Source organism: Hemitrygon akajei, chromosome 1 (genome assembly GCF_048418815.1).
Source record: "Hemitrygon akajei chromosome 1, sHemAka1.3, whole genome shotgun sequence".
Lineage (NCBI taxonomy): Eukaryota > Metazoa > Chordata > Chondrichthyes > Myliobatiformes > Dasyatidae > Hemitrygon > Hemitrygon akajei.
The window spans coordinates 192,217,540-192,237,694 of NC_133124.1; the positions used below are offsets into that span (position 1 = coordinate 192,217,540).

General features: G+C 45.0%; 1 long non-coding RNA gene across 1 annotated transcript in view; it reads right to left on the bottom strand.

Annotated features, from left to right (window-relative positions):
- Positions 1–15,609: 15,609 nt before the first annotated feature.
- Positions 15,610–20,155, bottom strand: part of LOC140734321 (uncharacterized) — a 32,561-nt gene continuing 28,015 nt past the window's right edge. Inside the window, exon 5 of the long non-coding RNA XR_012100523.1 lies at positions 15,610–17,478. This is a non-coding gene — a long non-coding RNA (uncharacterized lncRNA). The remainder of the gene's footprint in view (positions 17,479–20,155) is intronic.

The following is a 20,155-nucleotide window of genomic DNA, read 5'->3' on the forward strand; positions in this document are numbered from 1 at the left end:
ATCTAACGGACAAGAGACACTCATTTGATGATAACGATATGTATATTTTGGACAAGGGAGGACAGGTGGTTTGAAAGAGGAGTAAGTCCCACTGAAGGGTCTTGGCCCAAGATGTCGACTGTATTCTTTTCCATAGATGCTGTCTGGCCTGCAGAGATCCTCCAGCATGTTGTGTGAGTTGCTTAAAGAAGCCATCTTTGTCATACTGGAAAACCCATCCCTGAGCAGAGTTTATAAGCCAGAAATCAGAGCTGAAGCAGCCTTTCGGATGAGTGGCGAAACGTTTTCTAGACATTGCCTTGATTTACTACTGCTTGAAATCTTTCTGGATGGGTACAAAACAATTTTTTTTCTCTGTTTCTCGGTACATCGGACAATAATAAACCAATTACCAATCCTGCCAGCCAGGAAAAGAAGTGATGTGACTGGTGAGCATGAGGTTCACTCGGCTCGTTCCATGAAATGGCTCACCCTCTACCTGGATTGACTAAATCTGACGACCATGCCCTTCAGGGCCAGGGTGGTGCTGGTTGACCTTTGGAGACAAACGTTAATGTCGCCACCCAAAATACTATCTGCCTCTTTGCTACTCTCAGCTCTTCTTCCAAATAGGAACTCTTGAACTACAGAAAATAGCTTAGTTGTGGCTCCATTTTCCTGGCCGGGTGGGGTTCTGTATTGTATCTGAGACTGAGCCACCTCCGGTCACTCCCTTGATTATTAATTCCAGCGAAGTCTCAGTAAATCTTGAGTTGTTTCCTGCCTCTGTGTGCGACCAGTGTAAACATATTTCCACTTTGTGTCCTCGGGCAGAGCTGTGTCTGCTTCACATGGGTGGAGGACACAGCTGCAGCTCAGTGTGGAAGCTTGGCTCAAGGAGGGAAAGTGATTGCTCCCTGTCTCTTGCATTGGCAAATCGACTTGATCTGGAGTTTCATCCATGCTACTCCACCAGGCTGACTCAGGGGCGTGTTCACCTTCATACAGAGCCCCAACGGTTCTGGCTTTTAGCCAAGGGAATACAACCCTGCTTTCCATGTGTGTCATGCACTGCTGTAGCTGTTGTAGAGAAAATTTATGATACAGAAGGAGATCGTTCAGCTCTTCCTGCCTGAGCTAGCCATGGAGTCATAGATTTCTACAACACAGAAACAGGCCCTTCAGCCCATCACATTCATGGTGACATTTTTGCCCATCCTCACTAATCCCTTTAGCCCCCCTCCTTCTATGCCCTGTCCATTCAAGTGTTCTGGATATTTTCAAATATAGGTATTTTATCTGATTTCATCACCTCTTCATCAAGTGCTCAGATCCTCTTCAAATCTTCTTCCTCACACCTTTCAACCTGTATCCCCTTGTTTTTGATACCCCTAGCACGGGTGAAAGATTTTCATCATCTACGCCATCTGTGCCTCTCATGATCTATCAGGTCACCCTGCAGCTTCCTTCACCACAGCGAAAACAATCCCAATCCATTTATTCTCTTCCCACAACTGAAGTCCTCGAATCGAGGTAACATCATGGTGAGTCTCCTCTGCACTCTCTCCATTGCAGCCACATCCTTCCTGTCCTGTGAAGAACCTGAAATACACACAGTGCTTCAATTGTGGCTAACCAATGTTTGTACAACTGCACATGACATCTCAACTCTAATGTTCTGCGCCCTGTTGTATGGAGGCAAACACCTGTGGCATACCTGTGGCTATGAGGGGACATAGGTTTAAGGTGTTTGGAAGTAGGTACAAGGGGGATGTCAGAGGTAAGTTTTTCACACAGAGAATGTGGGTGCGTGGAATACACTGCCGGCGAAGGTGGTGAAAGCAGATACAATAGGGTCTTTTAACAGACCCTTAGTTAGGTACATGGATAAAAATAGGGGGCTATGCGGTAGGTAAATTCTAGGCAGTTTCTAGAATAGGTTATATGGTCAGCACAACATTGTGGGCTGAAGGGCCTGTAATGTGCTGCAGATTTCTATGTATGGCATAATCGCCTCAGTACTAGTGTACAATAACTGAGGCTACTGTTCCAGGCCCTCTCAAACAAGCCACATCTACCACCAAAGACGTCAAAGACAGGAAAATGGGAACACCATACAGCTGCAGGTTCCTCTCCAGGTCACACAGAATCCTAACCCGGAAATGTATCACGATTCTTTCATCATCGCTGGGTTTAAATTGTGGAAACCCCCTCCCCAGTAGAACCGTAGGTACACCTTCAGCACAAGGACTGCTGTGATTCCAGAAGGTGGCTTCCTCCCCACCTTCTTGATGGATGATTAGGGATATGGAATAAGTGCTGGCCTTGCCAGTGATGTCCTGATCCTGAATGATAAATAAACTTGATTTCCAGCTCTTGATTGTCTATGGGGCAAACAGATTCAGGATAAACATCTAGCCAATACTTGCTTCATTCTCTCCAAATGAGGTTACGTTTGGATACAAGGGTTACCTTGGTCTACATCCACCCAGGAACAAGGTAAGTGGGGAAAAAAGACGCCAGTAGATCCACAGTTGCCCCTCTTCTGTCCAGGAAGATTATTGTCTCCTGGATGAACTTGGGGCAATGAGGTGGGGTAGTCAATAGTCAAGTGTCTGCCCTCAGTGGGACCATTAAGGAGGTCTCTGGACAGAGGTGAATGAACATGAGATGAAGATCAAATCGGTTTCCGTCATCCTGCCATCCATCTTCTCGGGCACATGGCCTTACCTGAAACTAAAGGTAAGTTTGCCCAAGGCACCTGAAGACTTGCACACAAGGTCCAAAGGTGGGTGTGAATGGGTACAGGCCAGTACTAGTAAAAAGCTAGATGGCACTATTGTACAAGTGGGTTAAATTAGAAATGCTAATGATAGACTGTCCTGCTAAGAAGTTAGTTGCTTTCTTTTCGTAGTAACTTTCACACTGCTACTGACAGTCACAAAGTCATATAGCACGGAAGCAGACCCTTTAGCCCAACTCATCCATGACTGAGTTCTCATCTCAGCTCGTCCCATTTGTCTACATTGGGCCCATATCCCTCTAAACCTTTCCTATCCAAGTACCTTCTAACTGTTGTTATTGTAATTGCTTCTACCACTTCCCTTGGCAGCTCATTCCGTGTTTGCCCCGCTCTCTGCATGAAGAAGTTGCCCCTCAGGTGGCTTTGAAATCTTTCTCTGCTTAATCGATGCTAATCCAGATTTTGGTTCTCTTTCCCTGGGAATAAGATGGTGTGCATTTACCCCATCTAGGCCCCCCATGATCTTATACACCTCTCCAATGTCACCCCACGGTCTCCTAAACTCCAAGGAATATAATCGTAGGCTGCACAACCTCTTCATATGACTTGTACCACATGCACACATACTTCATCCACACATAGCACTAACACAAGCCCTCTTTCTCAGTCCCCTCCCTCAACCCCGTCCCACCTCTCTCTCCCTCCCCCCTTCGGCCTCCTCAGCTCCATCTCCTTCTCACTGACTCTTTGTCTTTTCTCTGCCTTCCCCATCCACCCTTACACACTCACTCAGTCTTAGCTGCTGACCCCCTTTGAACTGAATGCCAATGGGCTTAAGGATAGCTTCTACCCTGGTGAAATCAGAATACTGAATGGGCTCTACTACAATAAGATAGACTCTCGACCTCACAATCTACCTTGTTCTGGTCTCCCACCTTATTGTTTACCTGCACTCCACTTTCTACTTTATTTTGCACTGTTATTGTTTTACGTTGTTCTACCTCAATTGCATCTGATTTATATGACCATTATACTAAACTAGCTTTTCATTGTATCTCCGTACATGTGATAATAATAAACCAATTCCATTTCCCTCCCCCAGTGTGAGGCCATTCCTTGACCATCACTACTTGCACACTCCAGGGTCACTCCTGACTTTTTCTCACCTCCTCTTGGTCCTAGAGCAGCTTATTGTCAAATCGTTCTGTTCTATTAGTCAAAGTCAAATTTATGGCTGTATGCGTGTATGCACAAGTGCCATGAAAAACTTATTTCAAAGTTCAAAGTAAAATTTAATATCAGAGTACATACATGTCACCACATACAACCCTGAGATTTTTTTTTGGTTGGCATACTTAGCAAGTCTATAGAACAGGATCTGTAAGCTGTAAACAAACTGCGCAAATGCGGATACAAATAACTAGCAATAAATAACGAGCATGAAATAACAATATAACAGGGTCCTTAAAAGAGTGAAGCTAGATAGATAGATAGATAGATAGATAGATACTTTATTCATCCCCATGGGGAAATTCAACTTTTTTCCAATGTTCCATACACTTGTTGTAGCAAAACTAATTACATAGTTTTAAGTACATAGAAGAGCTATCCCCTTCTGCTCAAGAGCCTGGTGGTTAAGGGGTAGCAACTGTTCTTGAACCTGGTGCTCTGAGTCCTGAAGCACCCGTGAGGCAACTTGTAACTGCATCACAGGGACATAAGCCCTTTTTAATTGTAAGGAAATGGGGAAAGACGAGGTGAGGGCAACAAATATTGAAGGATTTATGGGGTTAATTGAAGAGTCACAGAGTATGGAAGTGGAATGGGAGCTGAATTACGACACTGGCCTGTTGCAACAATCCTGGAACTGACTCCAAATCTCACCACAGCAGCTGGGGAACTTAAATCCAATAATTACCTGAACCTATTAAAAGATTATTGAGTAATGACAACCACAAACCATCGGGGATTACTCTAAACAATCCATGTGTGAGCTAGAAGGGGCCATGAGAAAGCTTTGGTGAGCAGGATTAAAGAAAACCCCAAGGCATTCTACAAGTATGTGAAGAGCAAGAGGATAAGACGTGAGAGAATGGGACCAGTCAAGTGTGACAGTGGAAAAGAGTGTATGGAACCAGAGGAGGTAGCAGAGGTACTTAATGAATACTTTGCTTCAGTATTCACTACAGAAAAGGATCTCATCGATTGTAGGGATGACTTACAGATGACTCAAAAGCTTGAGGATGTGCTGGAGCTTTCGGAAAGCATCAAGTTGAATAAGTCTCTGGGACCGGACGAAATATACCCCAGGCTACTGTGGAAGACGAGGGAGGAGATTACTGAGCCTCTTGCGATGATCTTTGCATCATCAATGGGGACGGGAGAGAATCCAAAGGATTGGAGGGTAGCAGATGTTGTTCCCTTATTCAAAAAAGGGAGTAGAGATGGCCCAGGAAGTTATAGACCAGTGAGTCTTACTTCAGTGGTTGGTAAGTTGATGGAGAAGATCCTGAGAGGCAGGATTTATGACCATTTGGAGAGGCATAATATGATTAGCAATAGTCAGCATGGCTTTGTCAAAGGCAAGCCTTGCCTTAGAAGCCTGATTGAATTTTTTGAGGATGTGACTAAACACACTGATGAAGGTGGAGCAGTAGGTGTAATATAAATGGATTTCAGCAAGGCATTTGATAAGGTACCCCATACAAGGCTTATTGAGAAAGTAAGGAGGCATGGGATCCAAGGAGACATTGTTTTGTGGATCCAGAAATGGCTTGTCCACAGAAGGTAAATAGTGGTTGTAGACGGGTCATATTCTGCATGGAGGTCAGTGACCAGTGGTGTGCCTCAGGGATCTGTTTTGGGACCCCTTCTCTTCGTGATTTTTATAAATGACCTGGATGAGGAAGTGGAGGGCTGGGTTAGTAAATTTGCTGATGACACAAAGGTTGGGGTGTTGTGGATAGTGTGGGATGATACAAAGGTTGGAAGTGTTGTGGATAGTGTGGAGGGCTGTCAGAGGTTTCAACGGGACATTGATAGGATGCAAAACTGGGCTAAGAAAGTTCAACCCAGACAAGTGTGAGGTGATTCATTTTGGTAGGTCAAATATGATGGCAGAATACAGTATTAATGGTAAGACTTTTGGCAGTGTGGAGGATCAGAGGATTCTTGGGGTGCGAGTCCATAGGACACTCAAAGCTGCTGTGCAGGTTGACTGTGTGGTTAAGAAGGCATATGGTGTATTGGTCTTCATCAACCATGGGATTGAGTTCAAGAGCCAAGAGGTAATGTTACAACTATATAGGACTCTGATCAGACCCCCTTGGAGTACTATGTTCATTTTTGTTCACCTCACTATAAGATGGATGTGGAAGCTATAGACAGTGTGCAGATGAGATTTATAAGGATGTTGCCTGGATTGGGGAGCATGCCTTATGAGAATAGGTTGAGTGAACTTGGTCTTTTCTCCTTGGAGTGACAAAAGATGAAGGTGACCTGATAGAGGTGTATAAGATAATGAGAGGCATTGATCGTGTGGATAGTCAGAGGCTTTTTCCCAGGGCTGAAATGGCTAACACAGTGTTAAGGTGCTTGGAAGTAGGTAAGTATTTTACGCAGAGTGGTGAGTGCGTGGAATGGGCTGCCAGCAATGGTGGTGGAGGTGGATACGATAGGGTCTTTTAAAAAACTCTTGGACAGGTACATGGAGCTTAGAAAAATAGAGGGCTATTGGTAACCCTAGGTAATTTCTAAAGTAAGTACATGTTTGGCACAGCATTGTGGGCCAAAGGGCTTGTATTGTGCTGCAGGTTTTCTATGTTTCTATGTTCACTACTGCACAGAAGGGCGGAAAACCTGTTCTCACTTAGTCTGGCCTACCTGTGACAACAACCAATAAACTGCTGGAGGAACTCAGCAAGTCAGGCAGCACCTGTGGTGGGAAATGGACAGTCAATGCTTTGAGTCAAAGTTGAAAGTAAATTTATTATCAAAGTTCATATATGTCACCATATAGAGTACAACCTTGAGATTTGTTTTCTTGTGGGCATACTCAGTAACTCCAAGAACCATAACAGAATCAATGGAAAACCGCACCCAATAGGGCGGACAAGCAACCAGAGTGGAAAAGACAACAAACTGTGCAAGTGCGAAAGAAATAACAATAATAAATAAGTAAGTAATAAATATCTAGAATATGAGATGAAGAGTCCTTGAAAGTGAGTCCGTTGGTTGTGGGAATAGATGGGGCAAGTGAAGCTGCGAGAAGTTATCCCCATTTGTTCAAGAGCCCGATGGTTGAGGGGTAATAACTGTTCCTGAACCTGGTGGAGTGAGAATGAGGCTCCTGTGCCTTACCTGACGAAGACAGCATGACCTGGGTGGTGGGGTTCTCTGATGATTGACGCTGCTTTCTTGCGACAACGCTCCATGTAGGTGAGCTCACTGGTGGGGAGGGCTTTGCCCATAATGGATTAGGCCGTATCCACTACTTGTAGGATTTTCCATTCAGGGGCATTGATGTTTCCATACCAGGCTGTGATGCAACCAGTCAATATACTCTCCACCACAGATCTGTAGAATTTGTTCTAATTTTAGATGTCATGCTGAATATTCACAAACTTCTAAGGAAGTAGAGGTACTGACATGCTTTCTTTGCAATTGCACTGATGTGCTGGGCTCAGGACACGTCCTCTGAAATGGTAACACAGAGGAATTTTAAGTTGCTGACCTTCTCCACTTCTGGATCCTCCGATGAGGACTGGCCCATGGATCCCCAATTTCCTCCCCCTGAGGTCAATAATCAGCTCCTTGGTCTTGCTGACTCGGAGTAAGAGGTTGTCGCTGTGGCACCACTCTGTCAGATTTTCAATCTGCCTCTTATATGCTGATTTGTCACCACCTTTGATTCAGACGACGACAGTGCTGTCATCAGAAACCTTAAATGTGGTATTGTAGCTGTGCTTACCAACACAATCATCAGTGTGAAACGAGTGAAGTAGGGGGCTAAGAACACAGCCCTGTGGTGCACCTGCGCTAGTGGAGAGTGTGAAGGAAATGCTGTTGCAATTCTGAACTGACTGCGATCTGCAAGTAAGGAAATTGAAGATTCAATTGCACAAGTAGGTATTGAGACCAAGGTCTTAAAACTCGAGGGAATGATGGCATTGAATGCCAAACTGTAGTTGATTAAGAGCATCCTGATATATGCATTTTCGTTGTCCAAATGTTCCAGTGTTGAGTGACGAGCCAATCATCTGCTGTGGATCTGCCCTGCCGGTAAAAAATGGAGTGATCCAAGCTGTTTCTCAGGCAGGAGTTGATGTATTTCATCACCAACCTCTCAAAACACTTCATCACAGTTCATGTAAGCGCTACTGCATGATAATCATTGAGGCAGATCACCATGTTTTTCTTCGGTACCGGTAGAATTGAAGCCTGTTTGAAGCAGGGGGATATCTCAGACTGCTGAAGCAAGAGGCTAAAGATATCAGTGAGGACTCCAGCCCGTTGATCAGCACAATTTTTTAGTACTCAGCCAGGTACCCCATCTGGGCCAGGTGATTTTTTATGGGTTCACCCTCCTGAAGGATGCTCTCTCATGGTTCCAGAGACTGAAAACACAGGGTCATCAGGTGCTGAGGAAGTTTGTGATAGTTCCTCCAAGTTTTCACAGGCAAAGTGAGCATAGGAAGCATCTGGAAACGAAGCCCTGTTGTCCCCTATGTCAGAACCCTCATCTAGTCTCGACATGACTGCAGTCCAAGAACAAGGTGGCTGACTCATAACTATCATTGAAAGATGGGCCACCTGGTGACATCTTTGACCCCAAAGCTGGACATGACAAAGGTCATCTTGCAAACTCCTCTTCAAAGTCATCCGGGAGAGTGGTCACACTGACTATTCCTGTCGAATCTAGTCATGTCTGAAATCTCATGGTATTTGGGTCAAACACAGAAAAGGAAACTTGCGCCTGATGTTCTCCCTCACCTGATAAATCCATACTCTGTTGCATGGAACGGGCAAATCCAAACGCAGGACACTGGCAAGGAGATAGAGTTAGGATGCAGACGAGGGCGTGAGCGTGGCTGGAGCTGATCGGCAAACAGAAGACAGGCGGCAGGCAATACTTACCTTGACACAGAGCGAACGAGTTACACGGGGGAACCTCGGTACTGAAGTAAAACTTACAATATACAATCCTAAGTGGCCGGGAATGCGAATTACCACACTGGCTGAAACAACGATCTGGCGATAAGTAGATGCAAAGCCGGGGTATTTATGCTGCAGGTTTAGATGAGAATCGGGTGTGCTGCCAACAAAAGGAATTAGGAGAATATGGGGAATTAATGGTCGGGACCGTGACATACTCCTCTGTTTTGAATTAACACCAGAAAAAAAAACACTAAAACAAGTACGATGCAGTGGGAACTTCAATATCCATCAAAAAGAGTTAACCGTCATGGACCACTTCTGAGAGACACAGGTCCCAGACTAACTCTGCAGCAGGTAGAGAGTGCTCCAAGCAACGTAAACCAATTGCTTCCTCACTCATCAATCAGCCCTAGGAAGACGCATTAGTTCATGGCAATATTGGTATAAGTGACCACCTACCATCTTCATCTTCAAGATGGTGCTTATGAACAACGCGACCAATGGCCGCGCCCTGCAGACAGTTCACAAAACTAATTTTACTTCTTCTACTTCTTCTTTCAAATATGATTCTACTACTAAGCTGCGTGCGATTGGAGCCTGTGATGTACATTTTGATGGTGTGCTTTTGGGCCAGTTGAGCGATCTGGTGCTTTGCTACTTCTGAGGAAGCTCAGTGAGGCTTGGAGGGGAGGATGTGGCCTGGAGGCCTGGAAGCCTGGAGACTGTGATCGATTCCATTGTTTCTCTTCCACTGATGTGTCGAGCAAGACTGAGGTCAACGAGGACTAGAGCGGATACGTGGTGGTGTTCAGTGCCAGCTGCCTGCGTTTGACCGCTCTTCCTCGCCTTCTTGCTAACCGCTGTTGGAGGAAAGTGCGGGAGTCTTGGGATCCACATTGGGTGAGGCTGTAACTTTGAGGATCATGTTGCATGTGTTTCTAGATTCGGGTTATCCTTTATTTGCTGCTTTTGAGCAGTTTGATCGGGATGATCGATGCAGACAGGGGTGCTTCAGCGAAGAATGGCCCTGCATCCTGCAGTGGGCTAGAGACGCAGCATTGAACTGAACTAAACTGAATACGAATGGACTCCTGGTTTGATGTTTGATATTCTCTGTGTCGCTGTTGGCTCTTTTTTCACCATTTGCACGATTTTTTTTTGTACATTGGGTGTTTGATTTTTTTCTTAAACAGGTTCCAAGGTGTTTCTTGGTTTTGTGAGGGTGGATCTCAGAGTTGTATTCTGCATACATACTTTGATAATGAATGTGCATTGAATCTTTGAGTAGCTTCCTTGTTGAGGCAAAGCCTCATCCTCACATTGAGGACAATGATTCATCTGAGCTACCGCCTAAGATCTCCACATTGCCGAAACCATTCCCTGGCTGATGCTGACAGAAGAGATTGGAGATATTGTAATCTAGGTAACGACACAAAGCACTGGAGGAACTCGATGGTTCAGGCAGCGTCAATGGAGGGAAATGGACTGTCAATGTTTCAGTCGAGAACCTCCACACTGGTCCAGATGAAGGGTCTCAACCAGAAACATCGACTGTTGACCATGGTCGCTCCCTGACCTGCTGAGCTCCTCCGGTGTTTTTTTTCCTGTTGCTCCAGCCAATGTAATTCACTCTGCATGTTCTCTGGATGAGAACGCTGGATTCAGCGATGGTTATGGGCCCAAACCAACGTTCCCTGTATTTACAGCTGCGCAGATCAACCATTGCTCTGAGCAGGAACTTTTTACCCAGCCTGAAAATTGTGCGGCATTTTAACACTAACATTACATAAAGGAAAAGTCCATCTACGTGGCAACGAAGGTTACGTGCGCAGGAGCATTTCAGTTACCGTGCAGACGCGCACCCGCGCGACTTGGAACAATAGCCCAGGCAACATTCTAGTAGTAACCCAGAGCCATCTGCACCTTCAGCCAAGCTCTTCCAGTACAGTTACAACATTGACAATATGGAACATTGGCCAGCAATATCCTGATTTTAAAATGCAAGATAAATCTGTTCGAACTAATTAACACCCGGTCAGTTTATCCTCAATCACTTGCACGCCTATTAGGGAGTATTTACACACTTCGTTGAAGCCAGTTTGGTCTTGACCAGGACCATCTGCTCCAGACCTCATCACTGCCTTGTCCAAACGAAAGCCGGGGGTGAAGGGAGAATGGCTGCCCCTGCCATTGAGGTGGCCTTTGACAGGGCGGGGCATCGAGGGCACTGGTAGAACTGAAGTGATTGGACATCAAAGGGAAAATACTCCAGTGGCTACCCAAGAGAAGACATGGTTGTTGGTGAATCTGGTCAATCGTCCCAGCCCCAGAACACCACCACAGGAGTTCCTCAGGGATGACTCTGCCATCATCAGCTGCTTCAATGATCTCCTGTTGTCGTGGTTTCTTGAAATAACCAGGAGATGCAGAAGATTCTTCGAGAAGTTTAAGCCTTTATTTGCAAACAAAAGCTGAGACAATTAATGAGCGTGTCACTAATTGCCCACCGAGCCTAGTTCACAGTATTCTTTATAGTACTTTCTTATCTCAGTTACATTAGCATATCCTCTTATCACCAGCACATTAGCTTCTTGATTCGCCAGCAGTATTTTTGTTTAGTAGCTTCCTTGTTCTAGTCTACTGCTTGGAACATGTGTCCCCCTTCCCGGCCTTGATTGGTCCCCATACCATCACACCATCACACGATCCTGTCTAGTCTACCACTGTTATCTCTACATGCTTACTTTCACTGTTAGCTACATTCTTAAGGCACTGATGCGTTCAATAGTACAGAGGCAATACTGAGATTACATTCTGGCCAATAAACTGGATACATAGCAAATAGCAAACACAAGGTCAAGGCTGGCCACATAGTTCTGGCCACACAGCAAATGATGCAACTTTATTCTCCAATACAATAAGGCAAGAAGTGGGAATGTTTGCTGATGCATTCACCACCTCCACAGCAACATCATGAAGGATCCCATTCACCCTGCTCAATGGACTGTTTGTCCCACCCCCATCAGGAAAGAGGCAACGCAGCCTCCATCCCAGGGCCATTAGACTAAAAAATAGTTCTTTCCAAAGCCATCAGGTTGGGATCAACATCTCCATCCATTAACCCACCAACTACTACTTCATCATCCCCTGTCAGAGTCACCTGATGTACAGACACTCCTGTCCTGCCGCCATTTTACGTACATGCAATCAACCTATGTATATAAGCTAATTTTATATATTTATATTTATTCTGTTCTTTATGCTTGTTGTATTTTTACATGCTGCATTGTTAACAATCATTTTGTTCTCCTTAGACTTGTGTACTGAAGAAAGACAAAAAACAATTTTGAATTTTGGATGTTGAATCTTGAATCAACCAGTCACCAGATGCATTCAGAAATGGCCGAAAAGCAGCATGTAACACTCACGCCATGAGAGTGTTAGGCACCAACCGTTGCCAACAAGCTGAAGTTGAACCTATTCCTGACATTCAATGGTACTGCCACTGGTAAGTCCCCCACCACTGGTTGCCATGGCAGCATGGCAGTTAGTGTGGCGATATTACAGACATCCCACCTAAATTGTGTGTCTATCGAGACTAACAGAGGCCTACTACTACTGCTACATGCCTCTTAAGTGCTGATTTTTTTTTTGTCTGCTTCTAAGAGGCACCCACTTCTCTCCATGTAAATAAAATTTACCCTATAGGTCTCTCTTAAACTTTCACCAGTTCACCTTAAACTTATGCCCTCTAGTGTTTGACATTTCCACTCCAGGAAAAAGACTCTAACCGTCTACTTATCTACACCTCTCACAATTTTATGAACATCTATTAGGTGACCACTCCGTTTCTGATATTCTAGAGAAAACAATCCAAGTTTGTCCAAATTCTCCTTATTGCTAATTCAGACATCGTCCTGGAGTACCTCCTCTGCACCACCTCCAAAGCGTCCACATGCTTCCTGTAATCCATAACCGCATGCAACACTCCAAATTCAGCCTAACTAAAGTTTTAGGGACACAAGGTACTTGCGATTGCTGGAACTGGGGTGACACACAAGTTGCTGGAGCAACTCAGTGGGTCAGGCAGCGTCTATGGAGGGAAATGAACAGTCAACACTTTGGATCACCACCTTTCATTGAACTAAAGTTCTATTCTGCTGCCACATGACCTCCCAACTTTTATACTCAATAGCCTTTCTGATGAAGGCAAGAGTGCCTTACGCCTTCATTACTATCCTGTCATTGAGTGTTGCCATATGACCAGAAGACATAGAATTAGGCCTCTTGGCCCATCGAATCTGCCCTGCCAGTCCATCATGGTTGGTTTATCAATCACCTTCATGGAACTATAGACTTGCACCCAATGCTCCGCCTGCTAAGATCCTGTGTAGTTTCCTCTAGCATTTTATCTCCAAGCAGATAAACAAGTATAAGGTTACCACTGAAAAGCAAACCAAAATGTACTTATTGGTTTCATATACTCCAAAGAAGCAGAGATTAAAGGAATACTGTGTTTGGGCCCGCCAAATACCAGGAGATAAGTGGCATGTTCTTGCAAATGTTAAAACTTTTGTTTTGGTGCAGTTTGTGGTGTTCTCTTTTAAAAGCAATCTCTCTGCAGAAATCCTTTCCAACAAGATTTTTTTTTCAGATCTGAATCAGCTGGCCCAATGCAGACAAGTGCTGGTTGGTTTTCTGACTCATTGCTGGTCTGTCTGACTCAGTGTGTAGTGACAGTGTTGACGGCCGATTCAATGGTTTGGAATTATTGTGGAACTTACCCACATCCTGAGACTTGTTTGTTGAGTGGAAAACAGCAACAACTTTGAGGAGAAAGAGATGTGACTAATTGAGGCATAGATCGAGTGGATAGCCAAGGGCTTTCTTCCCAGGAAAGAAATGGATAATACAAGGGGACATAGGTTTGGGGTGATTGGAGGAATGTATAGGATGAATGGTAGAGGTAAGTGACAGAGATTGGCAGGTGTGTGGAAAGCCTTTCCAAGGGTAAGAGGCATTAGGGGCATTATACAGTGATGTAGATGATAGAAAATTAGAAGGCTGTGTAGGAGGGAAGGGTTAGATTAATCTTCTGGTTACAGATACAACAACCCGCCTGAATCATAGGAGTGCTGTACAGATCAGTTCTGCACTAGTTGTCTCCATCTCTCACAGTTGGCGAGTGCCTGCGTAGTGGTCAAACTCTCTCCGGTCAACCCTGCAATGTTGTCTGTCCATTTCTTCCTCTGTCTGCCCCTTTTTCTTTCTCCCTGCACCGTTCCCTGAAGAATGGTCTTTGAGAGTCCACTTGCTATGGTAATGTGGCCATACCATCTCAGTTTCCTCTCCTCTACTGTGGACAGTAGATCTTTGTAGTGTCTCATGTGCTGGGTGATGGTTCTTCGCACTTTGTCGTTTGAGACATGGTGTGCATAGATTAATCTTAGAGTGGGTTAAAAGGTTGGCACAACGTTGTGGGCTGAAAGGCCTGTACTGTGCCATGTTAACCGGTGTTCCTGGTATAATTGCTCAGGAGTTCAAGTGCCATGTTCTGCTTTAGCTGGCAGCACTTGCAAACTTAAAGGAAGCACAGTTTTGTTACAAATTTGACAAGAAGTGGTAAGGCCGGAGGAGAAGGAAAGTTGGGTGATGTTGTTCATCAAGCAAGGTACCAGAACAGTACTAAGTTGTGATGTAAAGGCAGTGGGTAGTGAAGTGGAATTAATTTGAGATGAAATCATGAATAGCAGGGGGAGGACAACATGAATGGGACTCACCTGTGCACCCTCAAAATGGGACCTCGGAATAGGTTGGAGCATAAATGGACCTATTTGAAGGGAACTAAAATTACCATGCGAGATTTTAATCTACATATTGATTGGAAGGGATACAAAATTAGTGAGAGTATTGTAATAGAAAAAATATGAAATTTTTAGAAGATTGTTATTTAGAACACTACATTATAGAGCTGACCCAGGAATGGGCTATTTTATATTGGGTCTGATACAATGAAGGGGGATTAATACAGATCTTGTGATAACAAATCGTGCATACAGATCAGATCATTACATGGTGAATTAAGGTGGAAAAAGGTTAAACAGTAACAATACAGAATAAAGTGTAGCGACTACAGAGAAAGTGCAGTGCAGATGAGCAGTGAGGTGCAAACTCACGCTCGGTGTGGATTGGGAGGCTAAGAGTCGAATTGGTCATACTAGGGACTATTTTTATAACAGCAGGGTAGGAATTATTCTTGATCCTTATAGTACACACCTTCAGGCTTTTGGGTGCTCTGTCCCCTGGAAGACGAAGGAAGAGAGAATGCCCGGAGTGGAGGGGAGGGGGGGGGGTTTGATTATGCTGGTTGCATTACTTGGACAGCAGGAAGTACAGACAGAGTCCATGGAGGGGAGGCTGCCTGCCGTGATGTGCTGACCTGTGTCAACAACTTCCTGTAGTTTCTTGTGGTCACATGCAGAGCAGTTGCCATACCAAGCTCTGACGAAGTCCTGACGAAGGGTCTCGGCCCGAAATGTCGACAGTGCTTCTCCTTATAGATGCTGCCTGGCCTGCTGCTTTCCACCAGCATTTTGAGTGTGTGTGTGTGTGTGTGTGTGTGTGTGTGTGTGTGTGTGTGTGTGTGTGTGTGTGTGTGTGTGTGTGTGTGTGTGTGTGTGTGTGTGTGTGTGTGTGTGTGTGTGTGTGTGTGTGTGTGTGTGTGTGTGTGTGTTGCTTGAATTTCCAGCATCTGCAGATTTCCTCGTGTTTGCCATACCAAGCTGTTAGGCATCCAGGCAGGATGCTTTCCGTGATGTATCAATGAAAATGCGTGAGGATTGATGGGAACACGCCAAATTTCTTAGGCCTCCTAATGAACTAGAGGCATTGGTAATCTTTTATTTAACATGGTGTCTATGTGCTGGATGTGATAAGAGGGAGAAGACTTATGAATTGAAATGACTTTATTTCTTATATCCTTCACATACGTGAGGACTAAAAATCTTTCATGTTACGTCTCCATCTAAATGTGCAATCATAGTAATTTATAATAAATGGAACAGTCAATGTAACATAGAAATACACTCAAATCAGCGTGAGTTCATCAGTCTGATGGTCTGGTGGAAGAAGCTGTCCTGGAGCCTGTTGGTCCTGGCTTTTATGCTGCGGTACCGCTTCCCGGATGGTAGTGGCTGGAATAGATTGTGGTTGGGGTAATTTGGGTCCCCAATGATCCTTTGGGCCTTTTTTTCACACCTGCTTTGTAAATGTCTTGAATCATGGGAAGTTCACAACTACAGATGTGCTGGGCTGTCCGCACCACTCTCTGCAGAGTCCTGCAATAAAGGGAGGTACAGTTCCCATACCAGGCAGTAGTGTAGCCAGTCAGGATGCTCTCAATTGTGCCCCTGTGGAAAGTTCTTAGGATTTTGGGGCCCATACCAAACTTCTTCAACCGTCTGAGGTGAAAGAGGTGCTGTTGTGCCTTTTTCACCACACAGCTGGTGTGTACAGACCACATGAGGTTCTCGGTGAAGTAGTTGCCAAGGAACTTGAAGCTGTTTACCCTCTCAACCCCAGATCCACTGATGTCAATAGGGGTTAGCCCGTCTCCATTCCTCCTGTAATCCACAACCAGCTCCTTTGTTTTTACGACATTGAGGGAGAGGTTGTTTTCTTGACACCAGTGTGTCAGAAAGATCACTTCTTCCCTGCAGGCCACTTCGTTATTGTTTGAGATTAGGCCAATCAATACAGTGTCGTCAGCAAATTTAATTAGCAGATTAGAGCTGTGGGTGGCGACACAGTCATGGGTATACAGAGAGTAAAGGAGGGGACAGTACACGGTCCTGAGGGGCTCCTGTGTTGAGAGTCAGAGGGGTGGAGGTGAGGGAGCCCACTGTTACAATCTGACAGGAAGTCCAGGATCCAGCTGCGCAAGGCGGGGTCAAGGCTGAGGACTCTGAGCTTCCTGGTGAGCCTGAATGGAATGATGGTGTTGAATGCTGAACTGTAGTCCAAGAACAACATTCTCACATAAGCATCCTTCTTCTCCAGATGTGTAAGGACGGTTTTTAGAGCAGTGGCTATTGTGTTGTCTGTGGAACAGTTGTGTCAGTAGGTGAATTGTAGGGGGTCCAGTGTGGGTGGTAGCAAGCTGCAGATGTAATTCTTGACCAGCCTCTCAAAGCATTTGTTTATTATTGAGGTGAGTGCAACAGGATGCCAGTCGTTCAGACGTGTTACCTTGATCGTTTTTTGGTACAGAGACAATGGTGGATAACTTGAAGCAGGAGGGCACTCTACGCTGGGAGAGGGAGAGATTAAAAATGACTGTAAACACACCTGCCAGTTGAGCTTCACACACCCTGAGTACTCGCCTTGGGATGCCGTCCGATCCCACAGCCTTGTGGCTGTCCACTCACTGGAAACATCTACGCACCTCAGCCTCTGAGATGACCAGGCTGCAGGCTGTAGCGGTGGCTTTCCTCGGAGGTTCAGAGTTAGCGACATCAAACCGAGCGTAAAAGCAATTGAGCTCATCTGGGAGAGAGGCCGCGATGTTGGTGGCACCACATATGTGGTAAAAGTAAAAGTTCCTGCGGATATATAAATAGCAAAACAAAAGGTAAATATGGATGTCTGGAGAATGAGGCTGCAGTGCTAATGACAGCAAACGTACAGGTGGCAGATACGTTGAGTGAAGACACCACAAATATTCCTAAGATATCAGATGGTCCAATATCAAATCACGTTACAGAATATGCTGCTAGGGGAAGTGGTAGAAGCCGGTGTGATATTAACATTTTTGAAGAATATAGACACATATAGAGACGCGGAACACAGGGAAAGGGATCTTGTGCAGCTAAATGGGATTTATATAAGCATTGTGTTCAGCATAATCATCACATCCCAGAGGACCTGTACATGTACTATGCTTGTCTGTGTCCTATTCTCTAACTCAGAACAATCCCAATTACAAGGAAGCACACACAAAAAGTCCGTATTGATGGGTCGGTGGTGGAAGGGGCGAGCAGCTACCATCAGCATCTCAGAGGATCTATCGTGGACCCAACATATTGACGCCGTGATGAAGAAGGTAAGCTAGTGGCTACACGTGAAGATTTGGATATGTCACCAAAGACCCTTCCAAATTTCTATAAATATCCAATGAAAAGATTCAAGATTCAAGATTCAAAAACTTTATTGTCATTCCAACCATACATCAGCTCTGCAGGGCAGAATGAGACAGCGTTTCCCGGGGCAAGTGCAATCATAACATAACAAACGCAACAAATAGTAAACACAACAATAAATAGTAAAACACAACAGCCACATGTCGGTTAAAATCAAGTTATAAGTGTCCAGTGCAAGTTAAAAGTGTCCAAAGCAGAGTCAGGTAAAGCAGCTATTTAGCAGTCTGACTGCCTGTGGGAGGAAGCTGTTTAGTAGCCTTGTGGTTTTTGTTTTGATGCTCCTGTAACGTTTGCCTGATGATGGAAGAACAAACAGTTCATGGAGAGGGTGTGAGGGGTCTTTAATGATGTATCGTGTCTTCTGGAAGCATCAACTCTGAAAGAGGTCTTGGACAGAAGGTAAGGAGACCCCAATAACCTTCTCTGCTCCCCTAACCACCCTCTGCAAGGCTTTTTTGTCGGCAGCACTGCAGCTGGAGTACCAGGTTGTGATGCAAAAGGTCAGCACACTCTCAACCACGCCTCTGTAGAATGTAGTTAAGATGTTACTGGGGAGTGATGCTTGTTTAAGTTTCCTCAGAAAGTGCAATCTCTGCTGGGCTCATTTCACAATCCCAGTGGTGTTCCTGGACCAGGTGAGATTGTCCGAGATCTGCACCCCAAGGAACTTGCTGTTTTCCACTCTCTCCACTGTGGAGCCGCTGATGCTGAGGGGTGTGTGCTCAGGCTGAGACCGTCTGAAATCGACGATCATCTCCTTGGTTTTGGTGACATTAAGCATCAAGTTGTTGTCACTGCACCAGCTCTCTGGGTGTTTGACCTCCTCCCTATACATTGTTTCATCATTTTTGCTGATGAGCCCCATCACTGAGGTATCATCAGCAAATTTAATGATCAGGTTCCCCTTGAATCTGGCTGCACAGTCATGTGTTAGCAGTGTAAACAGCAATGGGCTAAGCACACAGCCTTGTGGGGATCCAGTGCTCAGTGTGATGGAGTCAGAGATGTTCCTGCCAACACGGACTGACTGTGGTCTCTCTGTCAAGAAATCCAGAATCCAGCGACACATGGCAGTGTTAAGGCCAAGCAGAGATAGTTTCTCCACTAGTCTCTGCGGGATGATGGTATTGAACGCTGAACTGAAATCAATGTACAGGATTCTGGCATAAGTGTTCTGACCGGAAAAGCATTCTGACCGGTTGCATTAGCACCTGATATGGAGGCTCCAATGCACGGGATTGAAAGAGACTGTAGACTCAGCCTACTCCATCACAGGCACAACCCACCCACCCCCGAGGACATCTTCAAGAGACGGTGCCTCAAGAAGACAGCATCCAACATCAAGGAGCCTCACCATCCAGGACATGTTCACTTCACGTTACTGTCATTAGGAAGGAGGTGCAGGAGCATGAAGACCTACACTCAACATTTTCAGAACAGCTTCCTCCCCTCCGCCATCAGGTTTCTGAATGGTGAATGGACTCAAATACTACCTCACTGCTCCTCTTTTGCACTGTTGCTTACTTCTGTGATGTCAGGGTCAGAAATAGGTTTACTATCACTGACAAGTCAAGAAACTTGCCATTTTGTGGTAGCAGTAAAGTGCAGGATATAAAAATTACAGATTCTGATAACGTACAGGAAAGCCTCTGCACCTAAAGGTCTATCAGGTCACCAGGACTCGATGGACTAAATGCCATAGTCACTAAGACATAGTGGACCCATTGGCTGAAATTTTCCATTATTCACTGAACTCCATTATGATACCAGAAGTTTGGAAAGCAGCCAATGTGACTCCCTGGATCAAAAAAAAAAGGAAAAGATAAAATGTAGAACTCGGAGGTGCAAAGGCACTTGGGCATCCTCATGTAGGATTTCCTGAAGAGACACTTGCAGGTCAGTGGCAGGGAGTGTAAATGCACAATTAATATTCATTTTGGAAATCAGAATCAGAATCAGGTTTATTGTCACTCACCGGCATGTGTCATGAAATTTGTTAACTCAGCAGCAATAATTCAATGCAATACATAATATAGAAAAATAAAAATAATAATAAATAAGTAAATCAATTACGGTATAC